Source organism: Salmo salar, unplaced genomic scaffold (assembly GCF_905237065.1).
Source record: "Salmo salar unplaced genomic scaffold, Ssal_v3.1, whole genome shotgun sequence".
Taxonomy (NCBI): Eukaryota; Metazoa; Chordata; class Actinopteri; order Salmoniformes; family Salmonidae; genus Salmo; species Salmo salar.
The window spans coordinates 211,016-233,414 of NW_025548094.1; the positions used below are offsets into that span (position 1 = coordinate 211,016).

A 22,399-nucleotide genomic window follows, 5' to 3' on the forward strand; every position below is an offset into this window, starting at 1 on the left:
CATGACCCATGAGTTCTTCTTACCTTTGTTCAGTAGAAAAGTCTCCCTCTCTAAAGGATATAGGAGGCGCCATAGACTGCTCACTCTTCATGGACACACAGCTGGGTACAGGGGAGGCTGGTCTCTCCTGCTTGATTGGTCTTCAACACAACAGAGACAAACATTACATCTCTCATCTACTCTGATCTCAGATGGGAAACATAAGAAGAGTTTTATTCCAAAACGCTACATTTCACTTTACAGAAACGTTTGTAATTTGCCTTTATTGTTTAAAGAAATTATGAAAGAGATTGTTGTGTTTTTTCACTATCTAATCATGGCATGGGGTTGTTCAATGACAGACATGTATTTGTTTAAAATCTATCACTTGATGGTTTCATTTCAGAGAGACAAATAATGTTTTTGCTAAATGCTATATATCTGCCTCACTCTCAGAGAAATCAGTAGTACTGCTAGGTTTAATACAGTAATAATATATATCTGCCTCTCAGAGAAATCAGTAGTACTGCTAAGTTTAACACAGTAATAATATATATCTGCCTCACTCTCAGAGAAATCAGTAGTACTGCTGGGTTTAACACAGTAATAGTATATATCTGCCTCACTCTCAGTGAAATCAGTAGTACTGCTAGATTATACACAGTCAAATATAACATAGTACTACATTTTTAATAAAGATATGTACAAATGATACATTTGTGACATCAATATATATATATTTAAAAAAATATTCAAGAAATGTATATGTGATCTGTTTGTAAAACATTTACATTTGACACTTTTGTCATTTAGCAGATGTTCTGGCAGGTTTATGGTTCCCCCCTAGACTCTCAGGAGTTAAAACACTCAGGTCAGGGAGAGTTGGAGAGGCAGGTTTATGGTTCCCCCCCTAGACTCTCAGGAGTTAACACACTCAGGTCAGGGAGAGTTGGAGAGGCAGGTTTATGGTTCCCCCCTAGACTCTCAGGAGTTAACACACTCAGGTCAGGGAGAGTTGGAGAGGCAGGTTTATGGTTCCCCTAGACTCTCAGGAGTTAACACACTCAGGTCAGGTAGAGTTGGAGAGGCAGGTTTATGGTTCACCCCTAGACTCTCAGGAGTTAACACACTCAGGTCAGGGAGAGTTTTAGAGGCAGGTTTAGGGTGTGTTTGTATGTGTCTTTTGTGGGAGATTGTTTGTGTGCACTGCGTTTGTTTGAGCCTGCCACACTGTTGCCGTTGTGAGTATTGTTTATTGTTTTTGTTTTTCCTGTGGATGCCTTTCGTTTTTCCAATTAAAAGAATGAGTATCCACATACCCGCTGCATGTTGGTCCTCCTTTCCTCAACACAACGAAATCCGTGACAGAATCTCCCACCAAACCAGGACCAAGCAGCAGAGGATCGAGGAGGAAGGATGGACGCGGGCAGAGATAAGAAGGAGCGTTTCCAGGGCTATGGAAGAGTTTAGTAAACTCGAGAGGCAGCCCCAATAATTTTTGGGGGGTCACAAGGGCAGTTTTGCGGGGCAAGAATGGAGCCCCAGGCAAGCTCCCCGCACTAGCATGGAGGTGCGTGTCTCCAGGCTGGCACGTCCAGTACCAGCCCCACGCACAAGGCATCTAGTGCGTAAACCCAGCCTCGCCAGTCTAAAGTTGCCAGAGCTGCCCTTCAGTCAAGAGTCGCCAGAGCTGCCCGTCAGTCAAGAGTCGCCAGAGCTGCCCGTCAGTCAAGAGTCGCCAGAGCTGCCCGTCAGTCCGGAGTCGCCAGAGCTGCCCGTCAGTCCGGAGTCGCCAGAGCTGCCCGTCAGTCCGAGTCGCCAGAGCTGCCCGTCAGTCCGAGTCGCCAGAGCGGCCAGACTGCCCGGATCTGCCCGAGCGGCCAGACTGCCCGGATCTGCCCGAGTGCCCCGACTGCCCTCCGGGTCTGCCAGAGTGGCCCGACTGCCCTCCGGGTCTGCCAGAGTGGCCCGACTGCCCTCCGGGTCTGCCAGAGTGGCCCGACTGCCCTCCGGCCCAGCCCGAGTGGCCCGACTGCCTGGAACGGCCAGAACCGGAGCCACCTCCGGATATAGGTGGGTTGGGGAGGGGGGGTGTAGCACAGTGCCGTCGGTGACGGCAGCCACCCTCCCTTCCCTCCCTTTAGTTTAGGGGGATTTTTTTTGTTGTTGTTTGGGTTTTTGTTCTTCTTGAGGTGCTTCCGGGGTTAGCACCTTTAGGGGGGTGGTACTGTCACGTCCTGGCCAGTAGAAGGGTTCATTGTTATTGTAGGTTGGTCAGGACCTCAACACGACGAAATCCGTGACACTCAGGAGTTAACACACTCAGGTCAGGGAGAGTTGGAGAGGCAGGTTTATGGTTCCCCCCTAGACTCTCAGGAGTTAACACACTCAGGTCAGGGAGAGTTGGAGAGGCAGGTTTATGGTTCCCCCTAGACTCTCAGGAGTTAACACACTCAGGTCAGGGAGAGTTGGAGAGGCAGGTTTATGGTTCCCCCCTAGACTCTCAGGAGTTAACACACTCAGGTCAGGGAGAGTTGGAGAGGCAGGTTTATGGTTCCCCCCTAGACTCTCAGGAGTTAACACACTCAGGTCAGGGAGAGTTGGAGTGGCAGGTTTATGGTTCCCCCCTAGACTCTCAGGAGTTAACACACTCAGGTCAGGGAGAGTTGGAGAGGCAGGTTTATGGTTCCCCCCTAGACTCTCAGGAGTTAACACACTCAGGTCAGGGAGAGTTGGAGAGGCAGGTTTATGGTTCCCCCTTGACGATCAGGCTCTGGTTGTGGGGGATGTTCAGCTTGGGGTTGTGAGGTGCTGATAACAGTCACCCGTATGGAATTCGTAAAAGAGCTGTTTCCCAAAACCATTAATAACGTTGCACTTGGAAAATGCTCGTAATCTAACACCTGCCTCAGACCACTCGTAGAACAGCTGAGTGAGTCGTTAGATGCTTTTTACCCTCCGCGTGACTTTATACACAGAAGATCTCAACTAAACATAGAATCACATGGTTTATCAGTCTCTCTGACCACCGATAAATTCACAACAAAGTTGTCAATGTCTTTGCAATTTATACAAACAAGCGACATATAAAATGATGCTTAAAATGAAAACCTGAGATGACTGCATTAAACAGCAGCTATAAGCCTCTTTCAAACATATTGACATACATTTCATGTTCAATCAGTTGAGTTCTGTTTTGCTACATGTAGGCTACTGTGTAATTTGGCTCAACCAACGTGAATAGAGGTGCAACCAAAAAATTCAATTGTTGAAAAGAAAAAGTTTAGAAATATTAATGTTTCAGCTTTCAATGGCCTTCCTCAGAATAATGACACAAAGGGAATGGACAAGTTCATGTCGGGCATGGGGAAGACAATTAGGGAGAAACTCTCTTCAGCTGGTGGCGCTAATGAGAGAGGGTGTGGTAGCCTATACACCTCTGGCCTGCTCGCCTCCCTACCTCTGAGGAAGCACAGTTCCGGCTCAGCCCAGTCAAAACTGTTCGCTTCTCTGGCACCCCAATGGTGGAACAAGCTCCCTCACGACACCAGGACAGCGGAGTCAATCACCACCTTCCGGAGACACCTGAAACCCCACCTCTTTAAGGAATACCTAGGATAGGATAAAGTAATCCTCCTAACCCCACCCCCCCACCCCCCTTAAAAGATTTAGATGCACTATTGTAAAGTGGTTGTTCCACTGGATATCATAAGGTGAATGCACCAATTTGTAAGTCGCTCTGGATAAGAGCCTCTGCTAAATGACTTAAATGTAATGTAAATGGTCCTCAGGGTGAGGGCTACTGTGGGCAATGTCTCCTCCTAGTGGTCAAATACAGTAATGGAACCTGTACAACTATTTGGGAGACAGGGCAAGCATAACTCAACTGCAGTATCTATAATTATTGTAAAACATTGCCATGTAACACATGTCCAATATATTAGGTATTGGAAAATAAACAAGTTCGGAGGGGTGGATATTTCAAGTGCCGTAGATATAACTGATTTAAAACCATTACTATATAATAAACAGGTCTAACACAACTGGTTTGGACAATAGTGAGCTAGTAACCTTTTCCGTCAACGAACAAGAAGTACATTTGGCTCCAAAAGCCAAAGTATGACCTTTAACAAAAACATACTATAGTCCTTCTGTAGGTTAAGACCTCTGGGGACTGAAGTATCCATAACATACTATAGTCCTTCTATAGGTTAAGACCTCTGGGACTAAACATACTATAGTCCTTCTATAGGTTAAGACCTCTGGGACTAAACATACTATAGTCCTCTAGGTGAAGACCTCTGGGACTAAACATACTATAGTCCTTCTATAGGTTAAGACCTCTGGGACTAAACATACTATAGTCCTCTAGGTTAAGACCTCTGGGGACTGAAGTATCTATAACATACTATAGTCCTTCTGTAGGTTAAGACCTCTGGGACTAAACATACTATAGTCCTTCTATAGGTTAAGACCTCTGGGACTAAACATACTATAGTCCTCTAGGTTAAGACCTCTGGGACTAAACATACTATAGTCCTTCTATAGGTTAAGACCTCTGGGACTAAACATACTATAGTCCTCTAGGTTAAGACCTCTGGGACTAAACATACTATAGTCCTTCTATAGGTTAAGACCTCTGGGACTAAACATACTATAGTCCTTCTATAGGTTAAGACCTCTGGGACTAAACATACTATAGTCCTTCTATAGGTTAAGACCTCTGGGACTAAACATACTATAGTCCTTCTATAGGTTAAGACCTCTGGGACTAAACATACTATAGTCCTTCTATAGGTTAAGACCTCTGGGACTAAACATACTATAGTCCTTCTATAGGTTAAGACCTCTGGGACTAAACATACTATAGTCCTTCTATAGGTTAAGACCTCTGAGGACTAAACATACTATAGTCCTTCTGTAGGTTAAGACCTCTGGGGACTGAAGTATCCATAACATACTATAGTCCTTCCATAGGTTAAGACCTCTGTGGACTGAAGTATCTATAACATAATATAGTCCTTCTATAGGTTAAGACCTCTGTGGACTGAAGTATATATAACATAATATAGTCCTTCTATAGGTTAAGACCTCTGGGGACTGAAGTATCCATAACATACTATAGTCCTTCTATAGGTTAAGACCTCTGTGGACTGAAGTATCTATAACATAATATAGTCCTTCTATAGGTTAAGACCTCTGTGGACTGAAGTATCTATAACATAATATAGTCCTTCTATAGGTTAAGACCTCTGGGGACTGAAGTATCAATAACATACTATAGTCCTTCTATAGGTTAAGGCCTCTGGGACTAAACATACTATAGTCCTTCTGTAGGTTAAGACCTCTGGGGACTAAACATACTATAGTCCTTCTATAGGTTAAGACCTCTGGGGACTGAAGTATCTATAACATACTATAGACCTTCTATAGGTTAAGACCTCTGGGACTAAACATACTATAGTCCTTCTGTAGGTTAAGACCTCTGGGGACTAAACATACTACAGTCCTTCTATAGGTTAAGACCTCTGGGGACTGAAGTATCTATAACATACTATAGTCCTTCTATAGGTTAAGACCTCTGGGACTAAACATACTATAGTCCTTCTATAGGTTAAGACCTCTGGGACTAAACATACTATAGTCCTTCTATAAGTCAAGACCTCTGGGACTGAAGTATCTATAACATACTATAGTCCTTCTATAGGTTAAGACCTCTGGGGACTGAAGTATCAATAACATACTATAGTCCTTCTGTAGGTTAAGACCTCTGGGACTAAACATACTATAGTCCTTCTATAGGTTAAGACCTCTGGGACTAAACATACGATAGACCTTCTATAGGTTAAGACCTCTGTGGACTGAAGTATCTATAACATAATATAGTCCTTCTATAGGTTAAAACCTCTGGGGACTGAAGTATCCATAACATACTATAGCCCTTCTATAGGTTAAGACCTCTGGGACTAAACATACTATAGTCCTTCTATAGGTTAAGACCTCTGGGACTAAACATACTATATTCCTTCTGTAGGTTAAGACCTCTGGGGACTGAAGTATCTACAACATACTATAGTCCTTCTATAGGTTAAGACCTCTGGGACTAAACATACTATAGTCCTTCTATAGGTTAAGACCTCTGGGACTAAACATACTATAGTCCTCTAGGTGAAGACCTCTGGGACTAAACATACTATAGTCCTTCTATAGGTTAAGACCTCTGGGGACTAAACATACTATAGTCCTTCTATAGGTTAAGGCCTCTGGGACTGAAGTATCTATAACATACTATTGTCCTTCTATAGGTTAAGACCTCTGGGACTAAACATACTATAGTCCTTCTGTAGGTTAAGACCTCTGGGACTAAACATACTATAGTCCTTCTATAGGTTAAGACCTCTGGGACTAAACATACTATAGTCCTTCTGTAGGTTAAGACCTCTGGGACTAAACATACTATAGTCCTTCTATAGGTTAAGACCTCTGGGGACTGAAGTATCCATAACATACTATAGTTCTTCTATAGGTTAAGACCTCTGGAGACTGATGTATCCATAACATACTATAGTCCTTCTATAGGTTAAGACCTCAGGGGACTAAACATACGATAGTCCTTCTATAGGTTAAGACCTCTGGGGACTGAAGTATCTATAACATACTATAGTCCTTCTATAGGTTAAGACCTCAGGGGACTAAACATACTATAGTCCTTCTGTAGGTTTCTGTGGACAACACATGAGATTACATCTCCTCGTGCAGGGAGTACACACACACACACAAACACACACATAACACACACACACACACACACACACATACACACACACACACACAGGGGAGGGAACGTTGTGTTTGTTTAATATTGTTTTAGGACTATAGAAATGGATAAAAGGATTAGCCTATGGATTACGAAAACAACAAAAAGAAATGTGAAAATGGGAGAGGAGAAATGACTAGAGACAGTGGTGTTTAACTCACTGACCATGACCCATGAGTTCTTCTTACCTTTGTTCAGTAGAAAAGTATCCCTCTCTAAAGTGATTAGGTTCATTCATAGACTTGTCACTCTTCATGGACACACAGCTGGGTACAGGGGAGGCTGGTCTCTCCTGCTTGATTGGGCTTCAACACAACAGAGACAAACATTACATCTCTCATCTACTCTGAGCTCAGATGGGGAAACATAAGAGTTTCATTACAAAACGCTAGAAATCACTTTTCAGAAATGTTGGTAAATTATCTCATTGTTTAAAGAAATGATTAAACCACTACAAGGCTTTATAAAGACTTTTAAAGTGGGTAATTTCCACATAAAATGCACATTTGCTGTTATTTTCCCGACGTGAGAAACTGGGTCGAATTAACATGGCATCTGTAAGTGAATTCATCTTTAGATATCTAGGTGAGACAACCACATATCACAGTCAGATATACAGGATACAAATATTCCATTCCTGCTAAACAATGGATAAATAGATATCTAGGTGGATATATAGATATCTAGGTGGATATATAGATATCTAGGTGGATATATAGATGTCTAGGTGGATATATAGATATCTAGGTGGATATAAAGATGTCTAGGTGGATATATAGAATATATAGATGTCTAGGTGGATATATAGATATCTAGGTGGATATATAGATATCTAGGTGGATATATAGATGTCTAGGTGGATATATAGATGTCTATGTGGATATACAGATATCTAGGTGGATATATAGATATCTAGGTGGATATATAGATATCTAGGTGGATATATAGCGTTTTAGAAAAAAACATATTTTCATACAGATCTAAAATCTAGAACAGTTATATAGAATGTCCCCATTAGCAATCATTTCTGAATAAAAAGCATTTTAGAACATACATTCTTAAACAATATTGTCAGCTCACCTCTTAGTTTTGGTGTCATGTCCCCAGAGACACTCATTTTAGAGGCGGGCCCCCCTCCTTTCTCTCCCCAGAGAGACTCATTTTAGAGGCAGGGACCACCTCCTCTATCTCCCCAGAGAGACTCATTTTAGAGCACTGAGCCCTAAACAGAGAAACAGAGATCCAACATGTTGGTTGTGGTCAACAGTGACCCCTAAACAGAGATCCAGCATGTTGGTTGTGGCTAACACAGTGACAACTAAACAGAGATCCAACATGTTGGTTGTGGTTAACACAGTGACAACTAAACAGAGATCCAGCATGTTGGTTGTGGTTAACACAGTGACAACTAAACAGAGATCCAGCATGTTGGTTGTGGTTAACACAGTGACAACTAATTATTTTATTCATTATCTCTTAGAAATAAAACCGTTTACAGACACATCCAAACAGTCAGGTGATTTAATGCAATTACTTTTTCTAGCCCAATGACTACTCAAAACCCTCCCACAATGCCTGAAAACTAACTAATAGCCCCTGATAGGCCTACATCTTATTTTGGGGTGGCAGGTGGTCTAGTGGTTAGAGCGTTGGGGTGGCAGGTAGCCTAGTGGTTAGAACGTTGTGGCGGCAGGTAGTCTAGTGGTTAGAGCATTGGGGCGGCAGGTAGCCTAGTGGTTAGAGCGTTGGGGCGGCAGGTAGCCTAGTGGTTAGAGCATTGGGGCGGCAGGTAGCCTAGTGGTTAGAGCGTTGGGGCGGCAGGTAGCCTAGTGGTTAGAGCGTTGGGGCGGCAGGTAGCCTAGTGGTTAGAGTGTTGGGGCGGCAGGTAGCCTAGTGGTTAGAGCGTTGGGGCGGCAGGTAGCCTAGTGGATAGAGTGTTGGTGCGGCAGGTAGCCTAGTGGTTAGAGCGTTGGGGCGGCAGGTAGCCTAGTGGATAGAGTGTTGGTGCGGCAGGTAGCCTAGTGGTTAGAGTGTTGGGGCGGCAGGTAGCCTAGTGGATAGAGTGTTGGTGCGGCAGGTAGCCTAGTGGTTAGAGTGTTGGGGCAGTAACCGAAAGGTTGCAGGATTGAATCCCAGAGCTGACAAGGTAAAGATCTGTCGTTCTGCCCCTGAACAAGGCAGTTAACCCACTGTGTTCCCCGGTAGGCCATTATTGTAAATAAGAATTTGTTATTAACTGACTTGCGAATTAAATAAAGGTTTAAAAAAAATTATGTGTTAACCTTCAGTAGCTGTAGTATAATACTATGGTAATGAACTGAAGAGGTCTATCTAATATTAATACTATGGTAATGAACTGAACAGGTCTATCTAATATTAATACTATGGTTATGAACTGAACAGGTCTATGAATCTAATATTAATACTATGGTAATGAACTGAACAGGTCTATGAATCTAATATTAATACTATGGTAATGAACTGAACAGGTCTATGAATCTAATATTAATACTATGGTAATGAACTGAACAGGTCGATCTAATATTAATACTATGGTAATGAACTGAACAGGTCGATGCTTGTCAACAACAGCCAGTGTTTTATTACCTGTAGCCTAATCTGACTGTTACCTTCAATCTAATGCATTCTAACATCTGATCAGCCATTGAGATAGAACTGTTACCTTCAATCTAATGCATTCTAACATCTGATCAGCCATTGAGATAGAACTGTTACCTTCAATCTAATGCATTCTAACATCTGATCAGCCATTGAGATAGAACTGTTACCTTCAATCTAATACATTCTAACATCTGATCAGCCATTGAGACAGAACTGGTACCTTCAATCTAATACATTCTAACATCTGATCAGCCATTGAGATAGAACTGTTACCTTCAATCTAATGCATTCTAACATCTGATCAGCCATTGAGATAGAACTGTCACCTTCAATCTAATGCATTCTAACATCTTACCATGGTCACACTTGATAACTGTCACGACTCCTACCGAGGGTGGCCCCTCTCCCTGTTCGGGTGGCGCTCGGTGTTCGTCGTCCCCGGGCTACTAGCTGCCACCGATCCCCTTTTTCGTTTTTCTGTTGGTTATGTCTTTATTAGTTGCACCTGTGTTCATTTAGGTAATTAGTGGTGTTATTTAAGGCCGCCTCCCCACCTGTTCTGTGTGTGGGCTTGTTACGTTTTGTTTCACTGTGTTTGTGTAGTGGATCGTGTTTTGGACTTTGGGTTTTGTTACGCCCTGTTGTTTTTGGGCATTTTCTCTTTTGTGGTACTTATTAAATAGTATTGTACCAAACATTTTTCTGCCTACTGCGCCTGACTCCACACCCACAACGTCCAAGCGTTACAATAACTTCCTACTGAATTAACTCAACATGGACATTAATAGTTGCATAATAACACAAGGCTACAACAACAATAAACTGAAGTTATAGGCTATTTATTAAATCCATTTACCAGCTCCAGGTAGGCTACACAAGTGACACAAAATGATTTGCAACGACTCCTGTCATTTCAACATATTTATAGTATTAAATGGTAGGCTACAATAGCCTAGGTAGGCATAAAGATTAATAGGCTACAGTAGCCTAGATAGGCATAAAGATTAATAGGCTACAGTAGCCTAGATAGGCATAAAGATTAATAGGCTACAGTAGCCTAGATAGGCATAACGATTAATAGGCTACAGTAGCCTAGATAGGCATAAAGATTAATAGGCTACATTAGCCTAGATAGGCATAAAGATTAATAGGCTACAGTAGCCTAGATAGGCATAACGATTAATAGGCTACAGTAGCCTAGATAGGCATAAAGATTAATAGGCTACAGTAGCCTAGATAGGCATACAGATTAATAGGCTACAGTAGCCTAGATAGGCATACAGATTAATAGGCTACAGTAGCCTAGATAGGCATAAAGATTAATAGGCTACATTAGCCTAGATAGGCATAAAGATTAATAGGCTACAGTAGCCTAGGTAGGCATAAAGATTAATAGGTTACAGTAGCCTAGATAGGCATAAAGATTAATAGGCTACAGTAGCCTAGATAGGCATAAAGATTAATAGGCTACAGTAGCCTAGATAGGCATACAGATTAATAGGCTACAGTAGCCTATATGGGCATAAAGATTAATAGGCTACAGTAGCCTAGATAGGCATAACGATTAATAGGCTACAGTAGCCTAGATAGGCATAAAGATTAATAGGCTACATTAGCCTAGATAGGCATAAAGATTAATAGGCTACAGTAGCCTAGATAGGCATAACGATTAATAGGCTACAGTAGCCTAGATAGGCATAAAGATTAATAGGTTACATTAGCCTAGATAGGCATACAGATTAATAGGCTACAGTAGCCTAGATAGGCATACAGATTAATAGGCTACAGTAGCCTAGATAGGCATAAAGATTAATAGGCTACATTAGCCTAGATAGGCATAAAGATTAATAGGCTACAGTAGCCTAGGTAGGCATAAAGATTAATAGGTTACAGTAGCCTAGATAGGCATAAAGATTAATAGGCTACAGTAGCCTAGATAGGCATAAAGATTAATAGGCTACAGTAGCCTAGATAGGCATACAGATTAATAGGCTACAGTAGCCTATATGGGCATACAGATTAATAGGCTACAGTAGCCTAGATGGGCATAAAGATTAATAGGCTACAGTAGCCTAGATAGGAATAAAGATTAATAGGCTACATTAGCCTAGATAGGCATACAGATTAATAGGCTACAGTACCCTAGATAGGCATACAGATTAATAGGCTACAGTAGCCTAGATAGGCATACAGATTAATAGGCTACAGTAGCCTAGATAGGCATACAGATTAATAGGCTACAGTAGCCTAGGTAGGCATACAGATTAATAGGCTACAGTAGCCTAGATAGGCATAAAGATTAATAGGCTACAGTAGCCTAGATGGGCATAACGATTAATAGGCTACAGTAGCCTAGATAGGCATAAAGATTAATAGGCTACATTAGCCTAGATAGGCATACAGATTAATAGGCTACTTGATGTTCAACAGATGTTTAATTCTCCACATTTAATGTCAGTTTCATTTTGGAGTTTTTCTCATAACAGAAGCACATGTTGGAGTTCCAGAACTTTCATTTCTAATTTCCACTCCAGAGACCCAATAACAGAGCATGAGTAGAAACCTCCTCATGATATGGTTTTCCATCAGCAAAGTCACATTATAACGCAGTTTAAACCACCTGCAAGGGAATTTATCTAACGCTCTCTAGAGAACCTAAAGTAGTTTTCCTGTGTTTTGTCCCCTTATCTCTAGAGAACCTAAAGTAGTTTTCCTGTGTTTTGTCCCCTTATCTCTAGAGAACCTAAAGTAGTTTTCCTGTGCTTTGTCCCCTTATCTCTAGAGAACCTAAATTAGTTTTCCTGTGTTTTGTCCCCTTATCTCTAGAGAACCTAAAGTAGTTTTCCTGTGTTTTGTCACCTTATCTCTAGAGAACCTAAAGTAGTTTTCCTGTGTTTTGTCCCCTTATATCTAGAGTCACTACAGTAGTTTTCCTGTGTTTTGTCCCCTTATCTCTAGAGAACCTAAAGTAGTTTTCCTGTGTTTTGTCCCCTTATCTCTAGAGAACCTAAAGTAGTTTTCCTGTGTTTTGTCCCCTTATCTCTAGAGAACCTAAAGTAGTTTTCCTGTGTTTTGTCCCCTTATATCTAGAGTCACTACAGTAGTTTTCCTGTGTTTTGTCCCCTTATATCTAGAGAACCTAAAGTAGTTTTCCTGTGTTTTGTCACCTTATCTCTAGAGAACCTAAAGTAGTTTTCCTGTGTTTTGTCCCCTTATATCTAGAGTCACTACAGTAGTTTTCCTGTGTTTTGTCCCCTTATCTCTAGAGAACCTAAAGTAGTTTTCCTGTGTTTTGTCCCCTTATCTCTAGAGAACCTAAAGTAGTTTTCCTGTGTTTTGTCCACTTATCTCTAGAGAACCTAAAGTAGTTTTCCTGTGTTTTGTCCCCTTATATCTAGAGTCACTACAGTAGTTTTCCTGTGTTTTGTCCCCTTATCTCTAGAGAACCTAAAGTAGTTTTCCTGTGTTTTGTCCCCTTATCTCTAGAGAACCTAAAGTAGTTTTCCTGTGTTTTGTCCCCTTATCTCTAGAGAACCTAAAGTAGTTTTCCTGTGTTTTGTCCCCTTATCTCTAGAGCCCCTAAAGTAGTTTTCCTGTGTTTTGTCACCTTATTTATTGATGCGACTCAGTTCTAGAGAGTAAATATGTTTTATGGAAAAAGGGTTGTAAAATAGGTGTCTCCATAATGACAATTTAAATAGCTTACCTTATAACATGCAGGGCTACTAATTAGTTTCCACTTTTAAAACTGCTTGTTACGGAGTCTAGTTGATAGGTAATCGACTCCCCGGACTCCGTGTGTCGGGACATGAACAAGGATATTGAACTTGACATTTGTGTCTGTCTTTATTATTTATCCAACATATCATACTGAAACACTGCTGTCTATCAGCAACTCAGCTCAAGTAGCAGTTCTACTAACTAGTAATATCTCATTCCAGGTATTCATTCACATACTCTGTCCTTTAGAATAGATTATTGTTCAGAAAACGTACTTTATTTTTCAGTAATATCCATATAGTGTTTTCTGCTCTGTCATCTCAAAATGGATCCTTTACAAAATAACAAATGGACAATCTGTTCCACCCTGACAATAGTGTTTTATTGGTATCTTCCACTAGATGGCAGTAAACACCTGCTGTAACTACACTTTTCAACAACAGTGACCACGTTTACATGCACACCAATATCCCGCTTTTATTCGGGGTACTCAAATATTCTGTTTTTAAATTGATGCATGTACACATCTTACCCATTTACTGTTGTTTCTGCTGTCTGCTCAGGCTGTTCACATATTAAGTTTTCATCTGATTGTCAAAAAAATCTAATTCAAAAAGTAGGCTACCTGTGCGGTTTGATACTCTGTACTGGACTGTATAGCCTGCTGACTACAATTTAGATACATTTCTGCTTATCATTTTCAACATTTCGTAGGCCATTTGTTTGTCAATTATAGTTTGATACATGCAGCTTCTCTTCTGGCATAAATTGTTGCCCCAGAAGACTAAATAAAGTAGTTCTCTCCAGAATGATGTTTTACATTGATAGACTAAATAAAGTAGTTCTCTCCAGAATAATGTTTTACATTGATAGACTAAATAAAGTAGTTCTCTCCAGAATGATGTTTTACATTGATAGACTAAATAAAGTAGTTCTCTCCAGAATAATGTTCTACATTGATAGACTAAATAAAGTAGTGCTCTCCAGAATAATAATTTACATTGATAGAATGAATGCATTAGTTATCTACTAGTTAACACTAGTAAAATTGACGTTTAGTTTAGGGACCGGGGAGAAAACGCAATAACTCCAGAACAGTGGAAAGACTGGTCCTGTGCAAAATGTCCATATCTCATCAGTCTGAAGGGTTTTAAGGAAATGAAAAGCTGAGAAAACGATGAAACACGTTTCTGATAAGGTTGAAAATACTGTCTGCTTGCATCATATTGTAAAAGATAACACCTCACACTCTCATTCACATTATCTCAAGAGATACTGAAATAAATAATATTTATCCACCCCTAAATGATCATTTGTTGTTTCATTTAAATTCAAGAAATGCATAATTCTGCAGTTAATATTATATTAGATTATAGACCTACAGTCAGTATCCAGATTTCAGTTCATATTTTATTAGATTATAGACCTACAGTCAGTGTCCAGATTTCAGTTAATATTATATTAGATTATAGGCCTACAGTCACTACAGTCAGTGTCCAGATTTCAGTTCATATTATATTAGATTATAGGTCTACAGTCAGTGTCCAGATTTCAGTTCATATTTTATTAGATTATAGACCTACAGTCAGTGTCCAGATTTCAGTTAATATTATATTAGATTATAGGCCTACAGTCAGTGTCCAGATTTCAGTTAACGTTACTATTTAATTTAACCCATTTGAATTGAAATGAGGAATATTCTGTTTATTTATGGCTACAGGGATACTCGTGAACGGGATATCAGAGAACACCGCAGTTCCGGGAGAGTAGTGGGGGAAACCATTCACCTCAGAAAGAGGGGTGATATGAATAACGTTTCCTTTCATTATGTGTTGTCGAATTCATAAAAATATATTTTCTGCCATTGTAGTAAGGTTGTTAATACGAGAGGTCTTCAGACTTACCATTTCTGTATTATTTTCCTTGAAAGAACAAGTAGAGGGTTTTGAGTGCTTCTCCCCTATTTGGAAAGTTGGTCTGCCTGCTGTTCAGTCAGAGATATTCTGACAGGACGTCTCCTTCTGCTGGACATAAAAACTGTTTAAAACTGTATAACACTATAGTGTATCTGGAACACTGGTTCATATATCACAAAGTCAATAGTGAATGTGACTATGTATATATTTATGTTGTATTTAAAGCATATTTCTGCAAGTTTATCAAGTGTCTGCTAGCTTAGCTAGCCATGTTAATGACGAATTAACTAGCACCGTCAATCAGTGCACTGTAATGTCACGCTAGCTATTGCTAGCAGGGGATTTATTGGTAATTCAAGACTTCTTTATTGAAATATTAAGTCAATGTTTATTTTTTTACTACCTTAAAAGGTTTATATAAAAAGGGTGGTACTTGTGCTCTGTATTTATGGTTTAATGTCACTTCACATTGAGGGCATGTATCATTACTGTTGTTCCTATCTAACAGTTATGTTGTGTCCTACCTAACCATGTATCATTACTGTTGTTCCTATCTAACAGTTATCTTGTGTCCTACCTAACCATGTATCATTACTGTTGTTCCTATCTAACAGTTATCTTGTGTCCTACCTAACCATGTATCATTACTGTTGTTCCTATCTAACAGTTATCTTGTGTCCTATCTAACCATGTATCATTACTGTTGTTCCTATCTAACAGTTATCTTGTGTCCTACCTAACCATGTATCATTACTGTTGTTCCTATCTAACAGTTATCTTGTGTCCTACCTAACCATGTATCATTACTATTGTTCCTATCTAACAGTTATCTTGTGTCCTATCTAACCATGTATCATTACTGTTGTTCCTATCTATCAGTTATCTTGTGTCCTACCTCACCAGTGAACGTGTGGCTGTGACCATCCTGTCAATGCCTGTCCTGGAGACTCATTTTACATTTTAGTAATTGAGCAAACACTCTTATCCAGAGCAATTTAAAGTTGGTCCTGGTGACTCCTGGGCCCTAATTCATAAAGGAAGTGTCTCAGAGCTGATCTAGGATCAGGTCCTCCTCTCCATGTAATCTGATTCATTATGATCTAGGATCAGGTCCCCCCTCTCCATGTAATCTGATTCATTATGATCTAGGATCAGGTCCCCCCTCTCCATGTAATCTGATTCATTATGATCTAGGATCAGGTCCCCCTCTCCATGTAATCTGATTCATTATGATCTAGTTGTCAGAGCTAGAGTGGTGTTTGTCAGACCATGAGACATCCTGAAAATCTGTATTCTCACAAAATCGTATGTAGAGTCTGAATGGTTTGGCCAACAAACTATTATGGTACCACTCTATTGAAAGCTGAGATTCGTACGAACACGATGGTGTTCTCTGTTTTGCTCTAGGAATTACAACAAACTAAGTGATATTAGGGGGACACAGAAAAACTTAAATTAAATAATATGAATGAAAAATGAATGAATGAATGACATTTTATTTTTGTGTCAAATCGCCAACTGGCAACTCATCCCTTATGGGGTTAATTGCCACATAAACAAACATTACAATAATTCACTGTGGTAATTAAATGATAATTCCTCTTCAGTGTTCTCTGCATTGAGCATCACATGAAGAATGAAAACAACGTAAGGTAAAAATCAATACATAATAGTAAATAAGGTGATGCAAACAATAATTATATCCCTAGAGCAGTACAATAATATACACACTGTATATATACACATACATACATACACACTGTATATATACACATACATACATACACACTGTATATATACACATACATACATACACACTGTATATATACACATACATACACACTGTATATATACACATACATACATACACACTGTATATATACACATACATACATACATACACACTGTATATATACACATACATACATACATACACACACACTGTATATATACACATACATACATACATACATACATACACACTGTATATATACACATACATAACATACATACACACTGTATATATACACATACATACATACATACATACACACTGTATATATACACATACATACATACACACTGTATATATACACATACATACATACACACTGTATATATACACATACATACATACACACTGTATATATACACATACATACATACACACTGTATATATACACATACATACATACACACTGTATATATACACATACATACATACACACTGTATATATACACATACATACATACACACTGTATATATACACATACATACACACTGTATATATACACATACATACATACACACTGTATATATACACATACATACATACACACTGTATATATACACATACATACATACACACTGTATATATACACATACATACATACACACTGTATATATACACATACATACATACACACTGTATATATATACATACATACATACATACACACTGTATATATACACATACATACATACACACTGTATATATACACATACATACATACACACTGTATATATACACATACATACATACACACTGTATATATACACATACATACATACACACTGTATATATACACACACATACATACACACTGTATATATACACATACATAACATATACACTGTATATATACACATACATACATACACACTGTATATATACACATACATACATACACACTGTATATATACACATACATACATACACACTGTATATATACACATACATACATACATACACACTGTATATATACACATACATACATACACACTGTATATATACACATACATACATACACACTGTATATATACACATACATACATACATACACACTGTATATATACACATACATACATACACACTGTATATATACACATACATACATACACACTGTATATATACACATACATACATACACACTGTATATATACACATACATACATACACACTGTATATATACACATACATAACATATACAGAAAAAAATAAACAGAAGGCATTTGAACCCAGTCTGGCACAAAGAGAAGATTCATATGGGAGACAGTCTAGGTACATATCTGTTGTTCTGCCCCTGAACAAGGCAGTTAACCCACTGTTCCTAGTATGTGATGAGGACAAATTAAATGTTTTTGTCCATTGTGTATTTCCATTTGCAGAATATTTAGGTTTTACCTTTATTTAAACTAGGCAAGTCAGTTATGAACAAATTCTTATTTTCATTGAGCTGTCATTGAAAATAAGAATTTGTTCTTAACTGACCTGCCTAGTTTAAATAAAGGTAAAACCTAAATATTCTGCAAATGGAAATACACAATGGACAAAAAAACATTTAATTTCTCCTCATCACATACTGCCAGGGTATATGTGGTGGTCTTTCTGGAATAAGAGCAAGCGTATATCGTGGTAGAAAGGGCAATAGAGGATCAAATTAGTTTCATTCTCTATTTCTTTGAGTTCACAATAGTTACATACAATTTACTGGAAACCAGGTTTAGTTGGGGTTTTTTATCTCCAAAATATGAGTTACTGTAGGACTATAATAATTGTTAACAGATCTACCAAACCCAAAAGTTTTAATTTGAGAATGTTAATTTGTATGCCTCAAATATTAAACTGTCTTAAAATATTTAATGATTAGTTGAATCAGGTGTGTAAGTGCTGGTCAGAACAACAGGATTGAGAAACCCTGAGATAAACATAAAACCATATAATGTAAAAGCTCCTCCACCATCTTTACCAGACGTTTTACTGATAACATGTAGACCTACTGATTAGTTTCCACTTTGAAAACTGCTGTCTGTCAGCAACTCAGCTCAAGTAGCAGTTCTAACTAGTAATATATCATTCCTAGTATTCATTCACATACTCTGTCCATTAGAATAGATTATTGTTCAGAAATACTTACTTTATTTTTCAATAATCTCCATATAGTGTTTTCTGCTCTGTCGTCTCAAAATGGATCCTGAACAAAAGAACAACTTTACTTTCTGTTTCAGCTCAGCCACCTCCCGAGTGGTGCAGTCCCGCCTCTTGCGTCACTGCAGTACCTGGTTAGAGTCCAGGCTGCATGACTGGGAGTCCCATAGGGCGGCGCACAATTGGCACAGCGTCGTCAAGGTTTGGCCGGGGTAGGCCGTCATTGTTAATAAGAATTTGTTCTGACTTACCTAGTTAAATAAAAGTGAAATAAAAATACAATATCTTCCACTAGATGACAGTAAACACCTGCTGTAACCTGACTTTACAGGAGTATTATTATGATATAAACAGCTAAACTGATCTTAGATTAGCTCTCTTATGAAGACTGTCACAGGTTTACAGCAGTATCAATATGATATAATAAGCTAAACTGATCCGAGATCAGCTCTCCTATGAAGACTGTCACAGGTTTACAGCAGTATCAATATGATATAATAAGCTAAACTGATATGAGATCAGCTCTCCTATGAAGACTGTCACAGGTTTACAGCAGTATCAATATGATATAATAAGCTAAACTGATCCGAGATCAGCTCTCCTATGAAGACTGTCACAGGTTTACAGCAGCTGACAGTTGCTACTTCATCGCTACTAACTCAAACTACCTTGGTTTAAATAAAGACAATATATGTAAAGATTAAAAGGTATATAACTTATAAATCATGAGCCTCATCTTGAGGAGTATGTGATTGGATGTTATAGACCCCCATCTGAACAGTTTCTTTTCCCATAGAGACTAAAGGACTATGCTGTGGCCCCCACCATCTGGCCCATAGAGACTAAAGGACTATGCTGTGGCCCTCACCATCTGGCCCATAGAGACTAAAGGACTATGCTGTGGCCCTCACCATCTGGCCCATAGAGACTAAAGGACTATGCTGTGGCCCTCACCATCTGGCCCATAGAGACTAAATGACTATGCACTCTACGCTGCACACCACCTCAACGGGGATGTGGTGGAGGGTAAACCCACGTAAACGCACTTACACACCTTTTTATTTGTAAAATAGCGTTTACTCAACACTGTATTTTGTTAATTATCGTTTACCACTTCTTATGCGTTTCCAGCGTTAAGTCTAAATTCTATCGCAGAAACCGGGCCCAGGTTGGTCAGCATGATAAAGAATCATATCTCAAGGTTACTCTGTCTATTGAATGTCTGACTACGACCTAACTTTATAATAGTTATATGTAGCCAAGACTTACCAGAGTCTGTCAGTCTGTCCTTCAAATCAACACATTTATCCTACTTCTAATTTTGCAGAGAAATGTGCGCTACATTTTCTACAGTCATGTTGTAACGGTGTAGACTACACAGTTACTTTCACTTTCATATGAGGAAATCACGTCCCTTCTGACGTCACTGGTGTATGGGAAAATAATGATGACAGAAGAGCCTCTACTAACTAGTAATAATATGTCATTCCAGGTATTCATTATCTTACTCTGTCCTTTATTGTTCAGAAATACTTTATTTGTACTTCTCTCCATATAGTGTGTTTTCCTCTTTTGTCATCTCACCATGGATCCTGCACTCAGCCGTCTCCCCACCCTGATAATAAAGTGTTTTATTGGTATCTTCCACTAGATGGCAGTAAACACCTGCTGTAACTAGACTTTACAACAGCATTCCTTATTCATAAAGGCAGTGTCTCAAAGGAGTGCTGAATCAGGATGAGGTCCCCCCTCTCCATGTAATCTGATTCATTATGATCTAGGATCAGGTCCTCCTCTCCATGTAATCTGATTCATTATGATCTAGGATCAGGTCCCCCCTCTCCATGTAATCTGATTCATTATGATCTAGGATCAGGTCCCTCCTCTCCATGTAATCTGATTCATTATGATCTAGGATCAGGTCCCTCCTCTCCATGTAATCTGATTCATTATGATCTAGGATCAGGTCCCTCCTCTCCATGTAATCTGATTCATTATGATCTAGGATCAGGTCCCCCCTCTCCATGTGATCTGATTCATTATGATCTAGGATCAGGTCCCCCTCTCCATGTAATCTGATTCATTATGACATAGGATCAGGTCCCCCTCTCCATGTAATCTGATTCATTATGATCTAGGATCAGGTCCCCCCTCTCCATGTAATCTGATTCATTATGATCTAGGATCAGGTCCTCCTCTCCATGTAATCTGATTCATTATGACATAGGATCAGGTCCCCCTCTCCATGTAATCTGATTCATTATGATCTAGGATCAGGTCCCCCCCTCTCCATGTAATCTGATTCATTATGATCTAGGATCAGGTCCCCCCTCTCCATGTAATCTGATTCATTATGATCTAGGATCAGGTCCCCCCCTCTCCATGTAATCTGATTCATTATGATCTAGGATCAGGTCCCCCCTCTCCATGTAATCTGATTCATTATGATTGTTTTGTCTCATGTCTCTTTATATTCATATAGCCTGGGGGTATTGCTTATTGTATTGCTTACATCTTAATATATAGACTTTTATATCAACCCTCTATCCCAGAAACACCCAGCTATGTTCAGGGTACTGATGAAGGAAGGGTTTATTACTATTGTAGTACTGACTTTAATATCAACCCTCTATCCCAGAAACACCCAGCTATGTTCAGGGTACTGATGAATGAAGGGTTTATTACTATTGTAGTACTGACTTTAATATCAACCCTCTATCCCAGAAACACCCAGCTATGTTCAGGATACTGATGAATGAAGGGTTTATTACTATTGTATTACTTTTTTTATTAACTTAGCTACTGACTTGTTCTATTGTTGTTGTATTGTCAAGAGGTTAACCTGCAAGGAAGCATTTCAGTACATAATACTTGTATTGTGCTTTATATTATTATAGATATTTTAGGGTTGCCATGGATTTCAAGCAGGCAATGCCATCAGGTCCAAACCCAAAACAAGGAAATTGTAGGAGACAGGCGTGTTGGGGTTTCCTGCCAGCATGACCACCCGCTTCACTTCCTGAACATGAAAAAGGGTGAAAGGTGGGATGCAGTAATAAGGAGTTTTTTCAGTTTCTTTTTCAGTATTTTATTTCAGTGTTGATTAATTGAGTTAATTTAGTAAATTGTATTTAGTTATTTAGTGCAGATAATGATGTACTTCTTCTGTAGTTTGTCAAATGCAGTGAACCTGCTGAGAGATGAAGGAGGGGATGAGAGGCCAGAACATCAACCTCATCTTCATGGAGGACATTGATGCCAGATGCAGTGAACCTGCTGAGAGATGAAGGAGGGGATGAGAGGCCAGAACATCAACCTCATCTTCATGGAGGACATTGATGTCAGATGCAGTGAACCTGCTGAGAGATGAAGGAGGGGATGAGAGGCCAGAACATCAACCTCATCTTCATGGAGGA

At 39.3% G+C, this 22,399-nt stretch overlaps 1 long non-coding RNA gene across 2 annotated transcripts; it reads right to left on the reverse strand.

Annotated features, from left to right (window-relative positions):
* Positions 1–56: 56 nt before the first annotated feature.
* LOC123732639 (uncharacterized) lies at positions 57–20,368 on the reverse strand. 2 transcript variants are annotated; one of them, XR_006763317.1, is made up of 5 exons: positions 20,253–20,368; positions 18,973–19,029; positions 7,877–8,018; positions 6,985–7,101; positions 72–140 (listed from the first exon to the last, which is right to left on the reverse strand). It is a non-coding gene; the product is annotated as an uncharacterized lncRNA (long non-coding RNA). The 2 variants fall into 2 exon arrangements; XR_006763316.1 differs by having other exon boundaries at positions 57–140; positions 18,973–20,349.
* Between the last annotated feature and the right edge of the window lie 2,031 nt (positions 20,369–22,399).